The sequence below is a fragment of the Pipistrellus hanaki genome, assembly GCF_964339955.1.
Source record: "Pipistrellus hanaki genome assembly, chromosome: 18".
NCBI classification, from domain to species: Eukaryota; Metazoa; Chordata; class Mammalia; order Chiroptera; family Vespertilionidae; genus Pipistrellus; species Pipistrellus hanaki.
In genome coordinates, this window is record NC_140520.1 from 18,953,478 (window position 1) to 18,969,348 (window position 15,871).

The following is a 15,871-nucleotide window of genomic DNA, read 5'->3' on the forward strand; positions in this document are numbered from 1 at the left end:
CTTGGGTTCTACTTCTTGGTTACTCAGTGATCATTTTCCCTAGGAGCCATCCAGGCTATCTCTCAGAATTCAGGACTGATCCCTGTCCTGATAGCTGATAACTATAGGTTTCTTCAGATGGTGCCTGACACCCTCCCCACTGCACATTCTGTTCTTCAGTCCCAGTGAGCATCCTCCCAGCACTGCTCACTTGACGCATCATTGTCCAGATCCGCAAAGGAGGGTAATTACAGCCACTGCCTGTGCCACAACAAATGAAATTATAATTATTTGAGAACCTCATTGGCAAAGCAGCAAAGTGCACAGGTTCCCACCCTTTGGGAAAAGCGTCTGGATGGAGCACAGCTGGGAACACCATGGAGGGGCTCCCGTAGAAAGAACCAATTCCATAATGTTCTAAAAAACATATAGGAAAAAAAGAGTCTGAGAAACATCTGACTGAGTGCATAACAATGAAAGCTTCAGGACTGAAGAGATCAGCTACTGATTATCAATCTGTCCTTCCAATGAATTAACTCAGATAGCTGAGCCAACTTCTGGATAAGCTACCACAAGCAGGGAAGAAGTGAGCCATCAGTCTTCCTGGGTATGTCTCCCCTCAAGCCCCTTCTTTATGTCTGGCTCATAGTCAGCAACCCTCCCCAACCTGAGTCCTCAGTCTTGCCCACACAAACCTATTCTAGCTCTTAATGGAGATGCCCATAGCCTACTTCCTCCATGGGCCCCAGCAAGATAAAAGCTCTACAAATGCAAAAAGCCTTAGAGATAATACATTAGTGTGTTCCAAGTATGTATAATAGAGTCTTTCCTATGGCTAGGGAGGGGATTTCATTTAGAAAGCAGGAGAGGATTTCAGTGCCAGAATGTATGGTGGGAGTGAAGCCACCCAGAGGAGCTCTTGAACTGCTCTGAACTTCCCAATCTGTCCTATTGCAGGGACCGTGTACCAGCTTCTTAATTCACCTGCTCAATCTCCTCCCAACCTCCCATAAAAATTCACCCACATTCTAAATTAATTCTCCTAAGACCCTGTTCGCTAATGGAATTGTAGAATCATAGAATGTTAAGTATACATGATCTAACCATAAAATTGGAACATAGAAATTTCTACCCGAGTGTAGCAAAGTCAGAAGATGCTTCTTGTAAGAGGGGAAAAGTTTTGGTCTTCAGGAATCCTCTCTTACCTACAGGTTCCGTCTCTCCTCTATAGTGTTCTGTCCTCTGCATCCTTCTAAATATCAGCTCCACTCTCCATCTGTTACTTTATCTTGGGAAACTGTCTAAAGTTATTTGTGCCTTTGTTTTTTTCATCAGAAAAATGGGCTCAGATTATACCTTTTTCAAAAGATTGGCCAGATGATTAATGAGATAATAGTTTGTGAATCACTTAGCACGACACCTGGCACTCAATAAATGTTAGCTCTTATAATTTCTTTAAGCCTTTACATCTTAGCTATTCTTTAAGAAAATCAATCCAAGTCAATCCCTCTAGTAAGAAGTATTTAAGGGCAATGTATTTTACCTCTCCCAGGTAATATAATTACATTTAGCCTAAAAGGATATTTTCATCCAATGAAGAGCTGTATGAAATCCCAAGTTTCTTGGAAGATGAAGAAAGGAAGTGTTTTACGGTAAGTAGGACACATGGATCCCTGATATTAAGTGAAGTAGGTAGATGGCTACTGCCCTAAAATGTGGGAAAAGACCTGGGCTTGCTGTACTAATTCCTTAAAGCTCCAAGCCTTGAAAAAGTCCTGAAAATTTCAACCAGGACTTATTTTCATAGCTCTATTAGAAAAGGAAGTTAAAGCAGATTTTATTTCTCCTGTTCATACCATATAGTCCATTTCTTCTTAATTTTGCTTAAAAGACTTAAAGCAAGACCTGACCAACTTAAATACCTAAATACTTGGGTTATTTAAAAACTATAGGAGTGGTAAGAGTGGGCATCCCTGTCTTGTTCCTATTCTTACGATAAATGGTTTTAGTTTTTGCCCATTGAGTATGATGCTGGCTGTGGGTTTGTTATATATGGCTTTTATTATGTTGAGGTATGATCCTTCTATTCCCACCTTACTGAGAGTTTTTATCAATAAAGGGTGCTGGATTTTGTCAAATGCTTTTTCTGCATCAATTGGTATGACTATGTGATTTTTTTTCTCAATTTGTTTATGTGATGTATCACGTTTATTGATTTGCAGATATTGTACAATCCTTGCATCCCCGAGATAAAGCCTACTTGGTCATGGTGTATGATCTTTCTGATGTACTGCTGGATTCGATTTGCTAGAATTTTGTTGAGGATTTTGGCGTCTACGTTCATGAGGGATATTGGCCTGTAATTCTCTTTCATTGTGTTGTCTTTATCTGGTTTTGGTATTAGAGTTATGCTGGCTTCACAGAAGGAGCTTGGAAGTGTTCCTTCCTCTTGAATTTTTTTGAATAGTCTGAGGAGGATAGGTTATAATTCTTCCTTGAATGTTTGGTAAAACTCCCCTGTAAAGAGGTCAGGCCCTGGGCTTTTGTTTGCTGGCATCTTTTTTATAACTACTTCAATTTCTTCCATAGTTATCAGCCTATTCAGGTTTTTACAGTAGATTCTTCCTGATTGAGTTTTGGAAGGTTATATTTTTCTAAGAATATGTCCATTTCCTCCAGGTTGTCCAATTTTTTTGGAATAGAGTTGTTCATACTATTTTTTAATTTCTGTGGGGTCTGTTGTTATTTCACCTCTTTCGTTTATTTTATTTCGGTCCTCTCTCTTTGCTCTTGATGAGCCTCGCTAGAGGTTCATCAATCTTGTTTATCCTTTCAAAGAACCAGCTCTTGGTTTCATTAATCTTTTGTATTTTTTTGTCTCCATGTCATATATTTCTGCTCTGATTTTTATTATTTCCTTTCTTCTGGATACTATGGGCTTTTCTTGTTGCTCTCTTTCTAATTCTTTAAATTGCAAGGTTAGATGGTTATTACCATTTTTTCTTGTTTTTTGAGATAGGCCTTTAGAGCTATGAACTTCCCTCTCAGGACTGCTTTCATTGTGTTCCATAGATTTTGGATTGTTGTGTTTTCATTAAAAATGAAACTTCCATTTGACCCAGTGATCCCACTTCTAGGAATATATCCCATGAAACCAGAAATACCAATCAGAAAGGATATATGCACCCCTACGTTCATAGCAGTACAATTTTCAATAGCTAATATTTGGAAGCTGTCTAAGTGCCCATCAGCAGATGAGTGTATTAAAAAAAACTTTGGCACATCTACATAATGGAATACTATGCTGCTGTAAAAAGGAAGGAACTACTACCATTTGCAACAGCATGGATGGAGCTGGAGAGCATTATGCTAATGCTATCCAAAATAAATATCACATGATCTCACTCATTAGTGGATTATAATGAACAATATAAACTGCTGAACAAAAATTGATCTAGAGACAGAGAAGTATCGATCAGATGCTCAAACATCAGAGGGAAGGCAAGGGAGGGCGGACCATAGAACTTGTGTACATGCATTTAAGCATAACCAATGGATACAGACACGGGGGGGGGGGGCGGTGTGAGGGCATGAGTGGGGGATAAGGGGATAAAAGAAGGATAAGGACATATTTGTAATACCTTAATCAATAAAGGAAAAAAAGAGTAAAAAATATGTAAATGATAGATAATGAATTTTGGTGTTATAATAAAAAGAAAACTACATGAATGTTTTTCGTATTTTTATCTTTTTTCTATGCCCAAATCAATTTCACTATTTTACTAACCACTGATATCAGTTTGGCAGACTTTTATTACAAGGGTATTTCTAGCTTTTACAAGTGATATTTTCCCCATCATTTATTTCCTAGTTTATTTAAAATTCTACACAAACACCAAAAGCCCTCCTATGGCGAGCCCATCCTGAACTACTTTCCGGTTTTGATTAGCAGGACTATTTCCTAATGGAAAGCCAATATTATAACATGTTCCTTCCTTGCATTTTATCAAACACTCCCTTGGAGGAGTCTTCATTGCCTGTTAATTGTCCGACTTTATTTTCTTCATTTCTCTTATTAAAGTGGAATTGGCAGAGGGGGCACAGGGGAATGTAGCTATACCTCAGCAACCTTCTAAGTCATCTTTAATCTTATAATCATCTTCATCCATCAGCCAGCCTCTCTTCTCCCTTGCCCTCATTTTTTCTTGGTTATTCAGAAAAGCCTTTCTCTTTCTCATTTGCTCACATTAATTCACCCTGCTCCTTGGCTGCCCTAACTTAAGTTGCATATTCTCATTTGACTCCCTCCTGTCCCTTTCCTTTCAAAGTCAGATTTTTCTTTGCTCATAGGTTTTTAAACAACCCTTTGTAAATCCACTTTGCAAAGAGCAAGCAATCTCCAATCTTCTCTTCCCGAGCAATTGTAATCCACTATGCTTTAATGATAGTGTCTATTCAGATGTTCAAAATTCCATCCAGTTATAGATTTTAATACTTCTTCCCTCTGCACCATATTTATTAGGTGAATTAATTCCCCAAATGTGCTTTTTTGAAGTTTAATACCAAAGGTCTTTGAAGCCACTACTTACTTAAAGAATTCAAGAAAATCATGATTACTGGTAACAAAGCAGCTGCCTTGGATTTAACTACATAATTCAGCTATTGCTATTCCCAGGAGTCCTAATGCTGTTCCAGTGCTGTTCCATTCTTAACTTGAGCTGCCAGTATCTCAGTCAAAACACTGTCCTCTCCCTATTTGGAGACAGACACAGTGTGATGAATGTGGTATTGCCTAAAACCCATGGAGATCTGCACCTAGAAAGTTTCTTGGAAAGATAAACAAATTAAGGATTGGCTTCTTTTTTATTCTTGTTCACTCTCATCTTGAGTGATTAATAGTAAGTTGAAGCAACTCACATTATTTATCTGGACCTTTATTTCCACAGAAGTGAAAATGAGGTAGGAAGGCTAGGTGGTTCCTAAGATAATATCTGGCTCTTTTAAATGCCATGCTTCCTCAACTCTAATTCATTCTCCAAAACTGTGTTGCTGTACCAGTAATTGTGGCACATTAATATGAAATATGGGGCATGCTATTGTTTAAAAATAAATATTTCATTTTAGATATGTTGAGTCATTAAACCCATCTTATTTTTTTAACAACTTCATTAAGGTTAAATTGACATATAATAACATGCTCATATTTAAAATCTACAATTTGATAAACTTTGTCATATATATAGCCTCATTAAACCATCTCCACAATCAAGATAACATTAATAACCCCTGCTATGGGATTAGTTGAGTATTCCTATGATTCCACATTATCTACATTGTTGGATATTGCTACAATTCTCTGTAGTACTATTTCAGTGCTGGTGCTAAGGTTTATATATACATCCTTAACTTATCACAATCTACCTTCAAGTGATGTTATGCCACTTTATTTATAGTACAAGAACCTAACAACCATTAAATGTAATTTCTTCTCTCTTAGCATTTGTGATATTGTCGTCATAACTTTTGCTTCTATACATGTTATAAACTCCAATTTGCATTTTGTTCCTATACATATTATAAACACCAATGTACATTATTATTTTTAGTGATTTTTTTCCAAGAAATTAATATAATTATTTAAAGTCTTATATTTACCTACATAGTTACCATATTCAATGCTCTTCATCCCTTTGTTTAGGACCATATTTTTATTAAATCATGTTCCTCTGCCTGAAGGATTTCCTTTCTCGTAGTGAGAAGATATTGGTACCAAGTTTTTCCAGTTTTTGATCATCTGAAAAATCCTTAACCTTAGCTTTTGAAAAATATTTTCACTGGATATAAAATTCCAAGTTGATAGTTTCCATCAGTACTTCAAATGTTGCTCCCCTCTCTCGTCTTACATTGTTTCTGATTGGAAATCTATTGCCACCCTTAACTTTGTCCCTTTATTCATACTGTATCTTTTTTTCTCTGATTGCTTTTAGGATGTTTATCTTTATGACTGTATGTCACATAATTTGATTATTGTTTTGGTGTCATTTTCTTCATGTTTCTTGGGCATTTGTTGAGCCTTGGAATTATAGGTCTATAGTTTTCATCAAAATTTGACAATGTTTGGCCATCATGCCTTCAATTTTTGGGGGTGCTCTGCTCTCCTCATCTTGAGGATTACAATTATGTGTATCTTAGGCTACTGGACATATATCACAGTGAGATGCTGTGTTCATTATTTCCCAGTCTTTTACTTCCATGAGTTTCATTTTGGGTAGTCTATAATCTGTGTTTTCATGTTTCAAAAGCTTTTTTTCTGCATTTTTAAACCTTCTATTTATCCTATCTAGTTTATTTTTCATCTCAGAAATTGAAGTTTTTATCCCTAGTTCTTTTTATATATTTCCATAACATGAACCTATTATGCTCAATATTTTCTTAGCTTATTGAGCATATGGAAGGTCTTTGTTTAGTAATTTTGTCATCTATGTCATTTCAGGACTGATTTTGATGGATTTTTCTCCTGTTTATAGATAATATATTTTGTTGTTTCTTTGCATGGCTAGTAATTTTTATTGGTTTCCATTCATTCTGAACTTTATTTTATTGGATGCTGAATACTTCTGTGCCTCTATCAATATTCTTGAGTTTTTTTCTGCAACACCATTAATTTACTTGGAAACAGTTCTTTCTGGCCATTATTTTAAGATTTTCTAGGTAGGACAAGAGTGGTACTTAGTCTAGGACTAATTGCAAAACACAGCCAAGACAAAACCCTTCTGACTACTCTACCTGATGTCCCATGAATTAAGAGATTTTCCCCTCTGATGGGAACAGAATATACATGCTCATTCTTTTGTGAGAACTGGAGATTGTTCCTTCTGATATTACCACGATATTCCTTTCCCAGCCTCAGGTAGTTTCCTTATAAACATGTGCTGATAAGTACTCAGCTGAAGACTAAAGGGGGACTCTCTGCAGATCTCCAAAGCTCTCTATGAAGCTTTCTACAGAGCAGTCTATCCTGAGCAGCCTTCGCCTTCTCAGACTCCCAGCTCTGTCTGGTTAAAATAGAGCAGGGGTCCTCAAACTTTTTAAAGTGGGGGCCAGATCACGGTCCCTCAGAAAGCTGGAGGGCCGGACTATATGAACTACTAATTCCTACTGTAACACCTCGGCTGCGCTCACTGCCCAAAAAACCTGGCGGGCCGGATCAGACTCCTCTGCGGGCCGCATGTGGCCCGCGGGCCGTAGTTTGAAGACCCCTGAAATAGAGAGACCACCAAGTTTTCTGCCATTGCCCTCCCTATTCCACGGCCTGGAAAATCTCTCTTGGTAGTATGCTAGGACTCACACGACTTGTTTTCTAACTCTCAGGGATCACTGTCCTTTTTGTTTGATGTCAGACATCTTACAAACCATTATTTCATACCAGTTGTCCATAAGAATGGATAAATCCAGTCTCTGTACTCTATATTGACCCAAAGCATAAGTCATAACTGGAACTGCTATAAAATTCTCATTTAGATGAACCTCCCTATAAATGTTTAATGACTATTTATCATAGACCATCAGTGCTATAATTTCAAATCATTCTCATCAACCTTCCTTAGCTCTGCACCTAAATATATATTCATATTTACCATGTCAATAATTGGAAATGTTTGAATGTTCCAGCCTGCACAATTCTACAGGAAAACCTGTACTTGCAATTAAAGCCTTCAAGATGAGGAGAGCAGAGCACCCAAAAAAAATTTACGGTATTTACTTCAGTAAACAGCTTTGTTGACACCTATGCTATTGCTTTTTTTTGTTCCATCTTGGTTTCCATTATTTGTAAGTCACACTGTTTCAGAAATGAAAGGATAGAAAAACTCACCAGTATTGGCTTACTTTCAGTTTCATAAACTCAGAAGCAAAGGTTCAGTCATTTTGATGGCCTCGTTCTGAGTCCATTTTACATGTTTTATATTTATCCATTTGGTGATGACTTCCAAGGGCAGTGAAAGATTTTCTTTTGAAGGGGAAAAGTGGTCTTTGTATATAAGAGAAATGTTTTCTTCCAGTTATTCACTGTTTTCAAAGTACGAACTGGCCCTCATTTCCCAATAGTGCCACAACTGAATTGTAATGATTTGTGCGAAATTGGTTCTTTTTTCTTTAGCTCCCTCTGCTCACTATATATCCTCCTATTCTAATATTTAATTGTTGAATTTAACACATACAAAAACACATCCCTATCTAGCCCTCTGCTTATGCCAGAACAGATTATTTTTCAACACATTTTTCCATGCACCATAATTAAAAATACACACACACACACACACACACACACACACACTCCTAATGCTACAAAACAAGTAAGTGATAACAGAGCTGAGGTCATAGGGGAATTCATTCAATTGAAAGTCTGTTAATAGACAGTAAAACGCCCTGTGCTCTAGGGGGAAAAAGTGTTATAAAACCCCTTAATATTGGTGCCACAGTTAGACCAGCTCTATAGTACACAATAGAGCCACAGACATTTCCTTTAATCTAGTTCCTATGATTTCTCCATGTCCCCTCGATTTTACATCAGGTGACAGAATAAAAAAGTTTTCTGTCCCAACTCTTATCTTCCCAGTGGGCCTGTCCACGAGCTGACATGCCACTGTTTTCTATTCTCCCAGCAGCAGGGCAGCATTCAAACAGCATGGATGAGGCCCACACTGGCAGCCTGTCAAGAGCCCAGGGCCCCACCTCATCATCCAGGAACAAAGGGGACCAAGCTACAGGCTCGTTCTGAGGCTCCACACACACTCTCTATGCACTGTTTTAAAAAAAATCAGGATCACTCAGATAGTGTTTATTAAAATATACTTCATTTCCAAAATTGAGCTATCAGCTGTTAAAGTGTGTATACATTTGGGGGTATGGCACACGCGCGCGTGCGCGCGCACACACACACACACACACACACACACATCTTTTAGGAACTGCTTTATGCAATTGTGCAGGCTGGAACATTCAAGATCCGTAGAGCAGGCTGAGAGGCTGGAAACTCAAGGAGTAGCTGATGCTTCAGTCTTAAAGCAGAATTTCTTCTTCTACAGGAAAACCTGTACTTGCAATTAAAGCCTTCAACTGATTAAATGAGGCCATGCATGTTATTGTGGGTAATATCCTTTATTTAAACAGCACTACCCAGGTATCTCCTTAAAAAAATGGGGACCATAGCCTAGCCAGGTTAAGGCATAAAATTAACAACCACAATCTCTAAAGCCAAGAACAGTGACTGACACTTAGAAGCTTTCAATCAATATTTGTTAAATGGATATTGAAAATATAGTTATAGGACCAGAAGGTCCAAATCTGAAGGTAAAGCATAACTTCAGAAATCACCTAGGCCAGAATTTCATTTTAGAGATTCCTCATGCAGCATCCTCCATAGCATCTATGTCAAGGGTTGGGGTGGAGTCCAGAAAATGGTTTCTAACAAGTGTGGACATGCTAGATATTTGATGTACTATTTAATTCCATTGCATTGCAAGCATCCATAGAAGATTCATGAAGGTGGTCTGCAGATCACAGTCTGAAAACTCCAAAGTTATCAAATCATCAAATACAATATTCCTCTCCAGCATTCCAGACAGTTGCCCTCAAGTACCTGCAAGGTCTGAGCACTCACTATCTATTCAAGCAGGCACTTTTGTCTTCAATTAGATGACTGTTAAAAAGTTCTTCCTTATATTGGGTCCAAACAAGACCTCCTGAAATTCTTGGACATTGATATCAACTCTCTGTGTGTGACTCAGAGTACTTGAGGACCTATGGCCTGACCCATGGGTTACTGACAGGGCCATTTAGGTTCAGGTGACAATTCAAAAACTTGGTCTCCATAATAGCTCTTGCTCACTATTATACAATAATGAGAGTGCTATAAAAAAATAAACAAGATGCATTTGGATAGAGGCCATGTGTTCAGGGAAGGCTTTTTTGAGAGGCTGGAGCTTATGATGATCTGAGGATGAACAGAAGTTTACTGAGTGCTCTAGGCACAGGCATGGAGAAAGGCATATGCAAAGCCTTGGAGGCAGAAAAGAGCGTGGTACACAGAAGGATCTGAAAGAATGTCTGTGTCATGGGACCATGAGTTAAGGGAGGCTGGCTAAGGTGATTCTACAGAGGTAAACAAGACTGCTGCATGATAAATATTTGGGTGGGAAGCCATTAAAGGATAATGGCTTCCCACCCAAATATTAAAGGATAAAAAGCAGAAAGTGGCATAATTCAAATGAATATTTGAAGGGATTCCTCTGACTATATTTGGAGAATGGGTTGAAAGGAAACAAGATGGAAGGAGGTCACAATAGTATATGTCCAAATGAGAAATATTGGTGGCAAAAACTAGAGTAGTTCGTGAAAGATTTGAGAAAAGTAGATGAATTCAAAATATACTCAAGGGTCAGAATAAGTCTACTGCACCAAAGAATGGACCTTGTATGTTTTGTTTATAGTGTATCTTCACTAGCACAACCTCTGATACATAAATATCAACACAATTGATCCTAATGTGAATTCACCTGCTGGCTAAAGTTTACCCTCAAATCAATACATGTTGCACTTTGGCCATCATTTAGAAGTATGCAAACAGGTGAAAAATTTAAGTTGCCTGACACACATATTTCTACCTTCTTGTTCCACTTGTCATACTGTAAACAGGTGTCCTTTCCACTGTCTACTTCTTTCTTAAAATTAATGTTTGTGCTTTCTGTTGGTGTTTTTTCTGTTTAAAATGGTACCCACGTGTAATGGTCAAGTGCTTTCTAGTATTCCGAGGTGCAAGAAATTCTAGTATTACTGCGTTGTGCCTTACAAAGAAAATACATGTGTTAGATAAACTGCATTCAGAGATGAGCAATATAGCTCTTGAGCTCAATGTTAATAATTCAATAATACATATTCAAGAAGATGTCTTTAAGCAGAAACAAACATAAAATGTCTTGAGCAGTTAGCATAAATGTTGTGACCAGAGGTTCATGGAAACCTCACCCTGTATTTTCTCCAGGAGCAATGTTTATTCAATCAGTGTTCTCAGTGACTTAAATATATATATAAATGCCTAAGCAACCATTATGACCAAATGACCTGCCGACGGTCGCTAAAGCATGCACAGACCACCAGGGGGCAGATACTCAATGCAGGAGCTTCCCCCTCTGGTGGTCAGTGCACTCCCACAGCTCACCTTCCATGTCCAGCCAACCTCCCATGGTACCTCCCCCCAGTCAGCCAACCTCTTGTGGCCCCTCCCCCTGGCTGGCCAACCACCAGTGGGCACCTCTGCCCCCCTGCCTGTTGGCCAACCTCCTGCAGCCCCTTCCCCCAGGCAGCTGGCCCCATCAACCTGATAGGAACTTCCTGTAGCACCTCCCTCACCCCACCCACATGGGCCACACTCCCCAGCCAACCTCCTGCAGCCCTACTTCCCTCTCTCCTCTGCCTCTCCCTCCATGTCTTCCCTCTCTCCTTTTACCCCCCGCCGGCCCTGATCATGACTGGGTGAGATGCCCCGATCAGCCCCGATTACAGGCCAGGCTGAGGGACCCCACCTGTATACAAATTTGTGCACTGGGACTCTAGTCTCAAATAACAAAAATTGACTATAACTGCTAATTGAACAAATGAATGCAATAGATATAACAGAACTTGTTCATGAATTCAGAGCTTTAAGCTTGAACAACTGCATTCCTGGTGGCCTCATTTATGGAGATAGGATATTCTGGGAAAGGACCAGGTTTAGGAGGAAAATGAAAATTTCCATTTTTACATGTTTCTTTTGAGATGCCTGTGAGATATCCAAGTAGAGATGTCAAGTAGCCAGGTGGATATATGAGTCTGAGTCTCAGAGATTTTTGAACTGGAGACATAAATTTGTAAGTCATCAGCATATAGATGGCATTTAGAGCTACAGGGATAGAAGAGATCATAAAGGATATAAGTGTAGGGAGAGAAGAGGGCCTGGAACTAAGTCCTAGAGCACAGTCACACACAGACAGCTGTAACCAGAGGGAAAGGACACCAGGAAATGTGTGGAGTCACAGAAGCCAAGAGAGAACTCTGTTGAGATGTGTGTGGCCAGCCCTGGAGGTGGGACTAGGAGACTGATGAAGATGAAGGCTGAAGATGCCCTTGGATGGCACAATGAATAAGTTGTCAGTGACTCTGGCTCACCTTCAGGAGAAAGGAGCAAACTTAATAATGAATAAATGCAAGAGGCGAGAAAATGAAAACAATTTGACAACTTTGAGAAGAAATTTCATTTTGAAGGGTAGCAGAGAATTAAAGCCTTGGCTGGAGCAAATAAGATGTCACAAGAGGATTTGATCTTGATTTGATTTTAACTTGGAAGATACTACAATGTGAAAATTGTAAGAAATGATGCTCTAAGAAAGAAAGAAATTTATGATGCAGAAGAGAAGAGGAAAATAAGATCTTATGGAGATAAGAAAGAATGGAACCCAGGGCACATTCAGAGGTGAGTTTTTGTTAAGAGCAGTGATTACTATCCTTGCTGTGTGTGTATATGCACACATACACCTATACCTCTGCAACTGATATCCTAACCTAGTGTAAGATTCTCCATAGAATCCTATTATTGTACTGATTTTCACCAAAGTTCCAATAGGTATCAATGTTTTCCCTTCCAGTCTTCCTAGCTTGCACCCCTCTTTTTCCCCATGTTTCAGTCTTCAGGCCTTTGCACTTAATTTTCTATGAAGTGACTCATCAGAGTTCTCTCTTCTAAGACTCTCTCTGACTCTGTTCTTTCTAGAAACTTACCTTCTATTCCCTTTTCCCAGCTCCTAAAGATTCCAGTCACATCTTTTTTTTTTTTTTTCACCAGAGGCACTGCCTGAAGACTGAAGACTAACCTGGGACAGCTCTGTTGCTCCTGCTTCTCTGCCACCTCAGGGGGAAAATCCCCTGAGCATCTAGAGGAAGAGTAGGGCTCAGCTTATCATAAGGGCTATAGTTTCCTTAAAGAACATCGTTCCCAGAGGTTCTGTGCTCCTCTGTCTTCACCAGTGTTCAGAGTTCATGTGAGGCATAACTGTATAATAACTTCAGTTTTACATCTCCCAATGATATCTACCTCTCCCTGAATCTAGCATGGCACATGACATCCATGGACCTGTGTGTTTGCTAGATACTTTAAACATTTTATCTAATTTATTCTTCATAACACCCTGTGAGGGAGGTATTAGGTTAGGAAACTGAGACTTAGGGATCATGCAGCTAATAATTTGAACTCATGTCACATAGGCCTAAAACATTACCACTTTTCCAGGCTGGGAAGTGGACAGCAATGCTCTGTTGGTCCATCTTTTCATCCACCATTCTATTCCCTCTATGTTCCAGCTCCCTAAATCTACAGAAACTGCCATGAAGAAAAATATGAATTCAAATCTATCCATGTCCCCACCCAGCTCAACACTGACCCAATCAATGACTGCCTGTAGCCTCTGGAAGATCAAGGCTGTGCTTCCTCTGTGTACAACCCCAGTACACGCTTGTGATTTAAACCATTCTATTCAATCTAATTAATAAAAATCAGATGGGGTGGAATTATTTTAAGTCCCTTTCAAACTATTTGGCACACTGTGAAAAGGGATATAGTAGAAGAGACCGTATTCAGTGCAAGGAAAAAAGGGGCCATCTGGGTTTAGAACACCCTGCTTATATGTGCACAAGGTAGTGAGAGGGGTGCCTAATACTTCAGAGCTAGACAGAGACCAGTAGTGTCCAAGCCTCACCAAGAGAAGACAGATAGCTTTATGTAGAAGAGAGAAGCAGTGGAGAGCTCTAGTGTAAGAAAGGGACCCCTGGGAGTGACCTGACTGTTCAGAAGGACCTGTGACTTGCAGTAAGTGTGAGCCAAGAATTGGGGCTGGAGCAAAGCAGCAGTTGTAGGGAATGATGAGGAAGGCAGAGAAGCTGTGGACAGACTTTGTAAACCTCAGGGAGCTAAGAGAGGACCTTAAGGGCTTTCTTTGAAACAAGATAAAGGAAGAACAAAGGCAGACTAAAAGAGATTGATAACAATTAAAGATTAGAGCAGGTACTGATCTTATTCTACTTGATATCCTTTTTTGACCAGGAATACAGAGTAGGTTGCTGAAGATCAATTTACACTTTATTCTACTTTAATAAAGAGAGCTCCAATTTTTTTTAAAGCAGATGTGATTTGATTATGTGCTAATCTCAGCCCAATTAACTTTGTTACTTAGACTTCCTCCAAAGTATATCAAAACAACTAGTTAAAAAGAAAGAATTAAGTTAAATCCACTTAGGGCATGAGGTGTATGTGTTAGCACACCTGATTTTACAACCTCTTTGTAACATTCAAACCACCTTGAGTGTACAGGCACAGGTCCAAGTTCTGACAACCAAATTTTGAACTCTAGCTTCTCACATACCTTTCCGCCTCCACAGAGGCAGGAGAGATCGGATGGTGAGGTTTGTCTAATTAATGCCAAAAATGTGGGAGTAAAAACCAACACCACAACCCCAATGCTTCACCACCCTTTCAAACAAGTTTTCTCAACAGAGTTTTGCAATGTGCAGCTGCACAAAAGACATAGAAATGAGGGCAACATGACACTCACAAAACCATGGTGTGTGCATACACCACACATGTGTGACACACACCGGTGCACATAAAGCACACAGCATTCTGGGAACCCCAATGCTAACTTAAAATATGGTGAAGAAATGAACAAATCTAACCTCAGAAAATGAAGTTTAAAAGTAAGGTTCTTGATACAATTGTTACCTGAAATCACCTGCTCCCCATCAGGATCATTTCCATAACTATTACTGTTAGTATTAACAACAACAAAACTAATATTTGCAAAACACTTTACATAAATGATCTCTTTGGGCTTTGGAAGATATTTTGCTAACATTTCAAATAAATAGCCAAGCTACAAGGAACAAAAATAAAAGACATCATAGGGACTCCTAGGCTTTCTGTCATCAAAGACCTCCTTTATTCTTTGCCCTATCTAGCTCTCTATTTTAATATGTTTTTGTCTAATTGACAACCTTTATTAAAGAAGATTCCATTTCCATATCTTTATTCATCAAAGAGCAATCAGCATGCAATAATGTACATTACCTTGCTGAGTTAATAAAATTCCATGAACATGGAGTTTGAGTTATACTCTCATTCCTTATTCTCAGTTAATTTTAGTTCAGCATTTTGATATAGTGAGGATAACTTTAAGGTCCCAGCCACCCTCTTAAAGGACTTCTAGAGGTCCTGGGGCCCTAGGCAGAGAAGCACAGATTGAAATTGCAGATAATATTTAACTCTTCTCCATTCTTTCTAAACTAAATGTATAATAATAGAGAAGAGTTAAAATTTTAAAAGAAAACTTGGAAGTCTCTTAATCAGATCTCTCAAAGCTATTATTTGGGGACACACACACACACACACACACACACACACACACAGGAAAGCAAATAACCAACCACCCACTACCAATGCTACTGTCTTACCAAAAGCTTGTCCTGGCCTGGCAAGGCCATCTAGCTAGATGCAGCAGAGTGCTGGCTTCTGATGCCAACTTGCCTGACTTCCTCTCCTGACTGTCACCTCCTAGTCACGAGAAAGTTTTTGAACTTCTCAACCCCATAGTTTCTTCATCTGGAACATGGGTTATAATAGGCCCTGTTTTAGGGCTATGTGAGGTTTCAATGAGTAAATACATATAAGCAGCTTAATGTGGTATCTGGTGCATAATAAGTAAGCAATACATTTTAGCTATTATTTTCATTATAAATACACACTTTCAGGACCTGTGGCTGGTTTCCAAGCTTTTTTGGAGCCATGAAAAGGAAAACTTAGTCATTCATA

General features: G+C 39.0%; 1 protein-coding gene across 1 annotated transcript in view; it reads right to left on the reverse strand.

Annotated features, from left to right (window-relative positions):
- Positions 1-243: 243 nt before the first annotated feature.
- Positions 244-15,871, reverse strand: part of SEC16B (SEC16 homolog B, endoplasmic reticulum export factor) — a 230,130-nt gene continuing 214,502 nt past the window's right edge. Inside the window, exon 31 of the mRNA XM_084865215.1 lies at positions 244-396. The gene's annotated coding sequence lies outside the window, so the exon portion shown is untranslated. The remainder of the gene's footprint in view (positions 397-15,871) is intronic.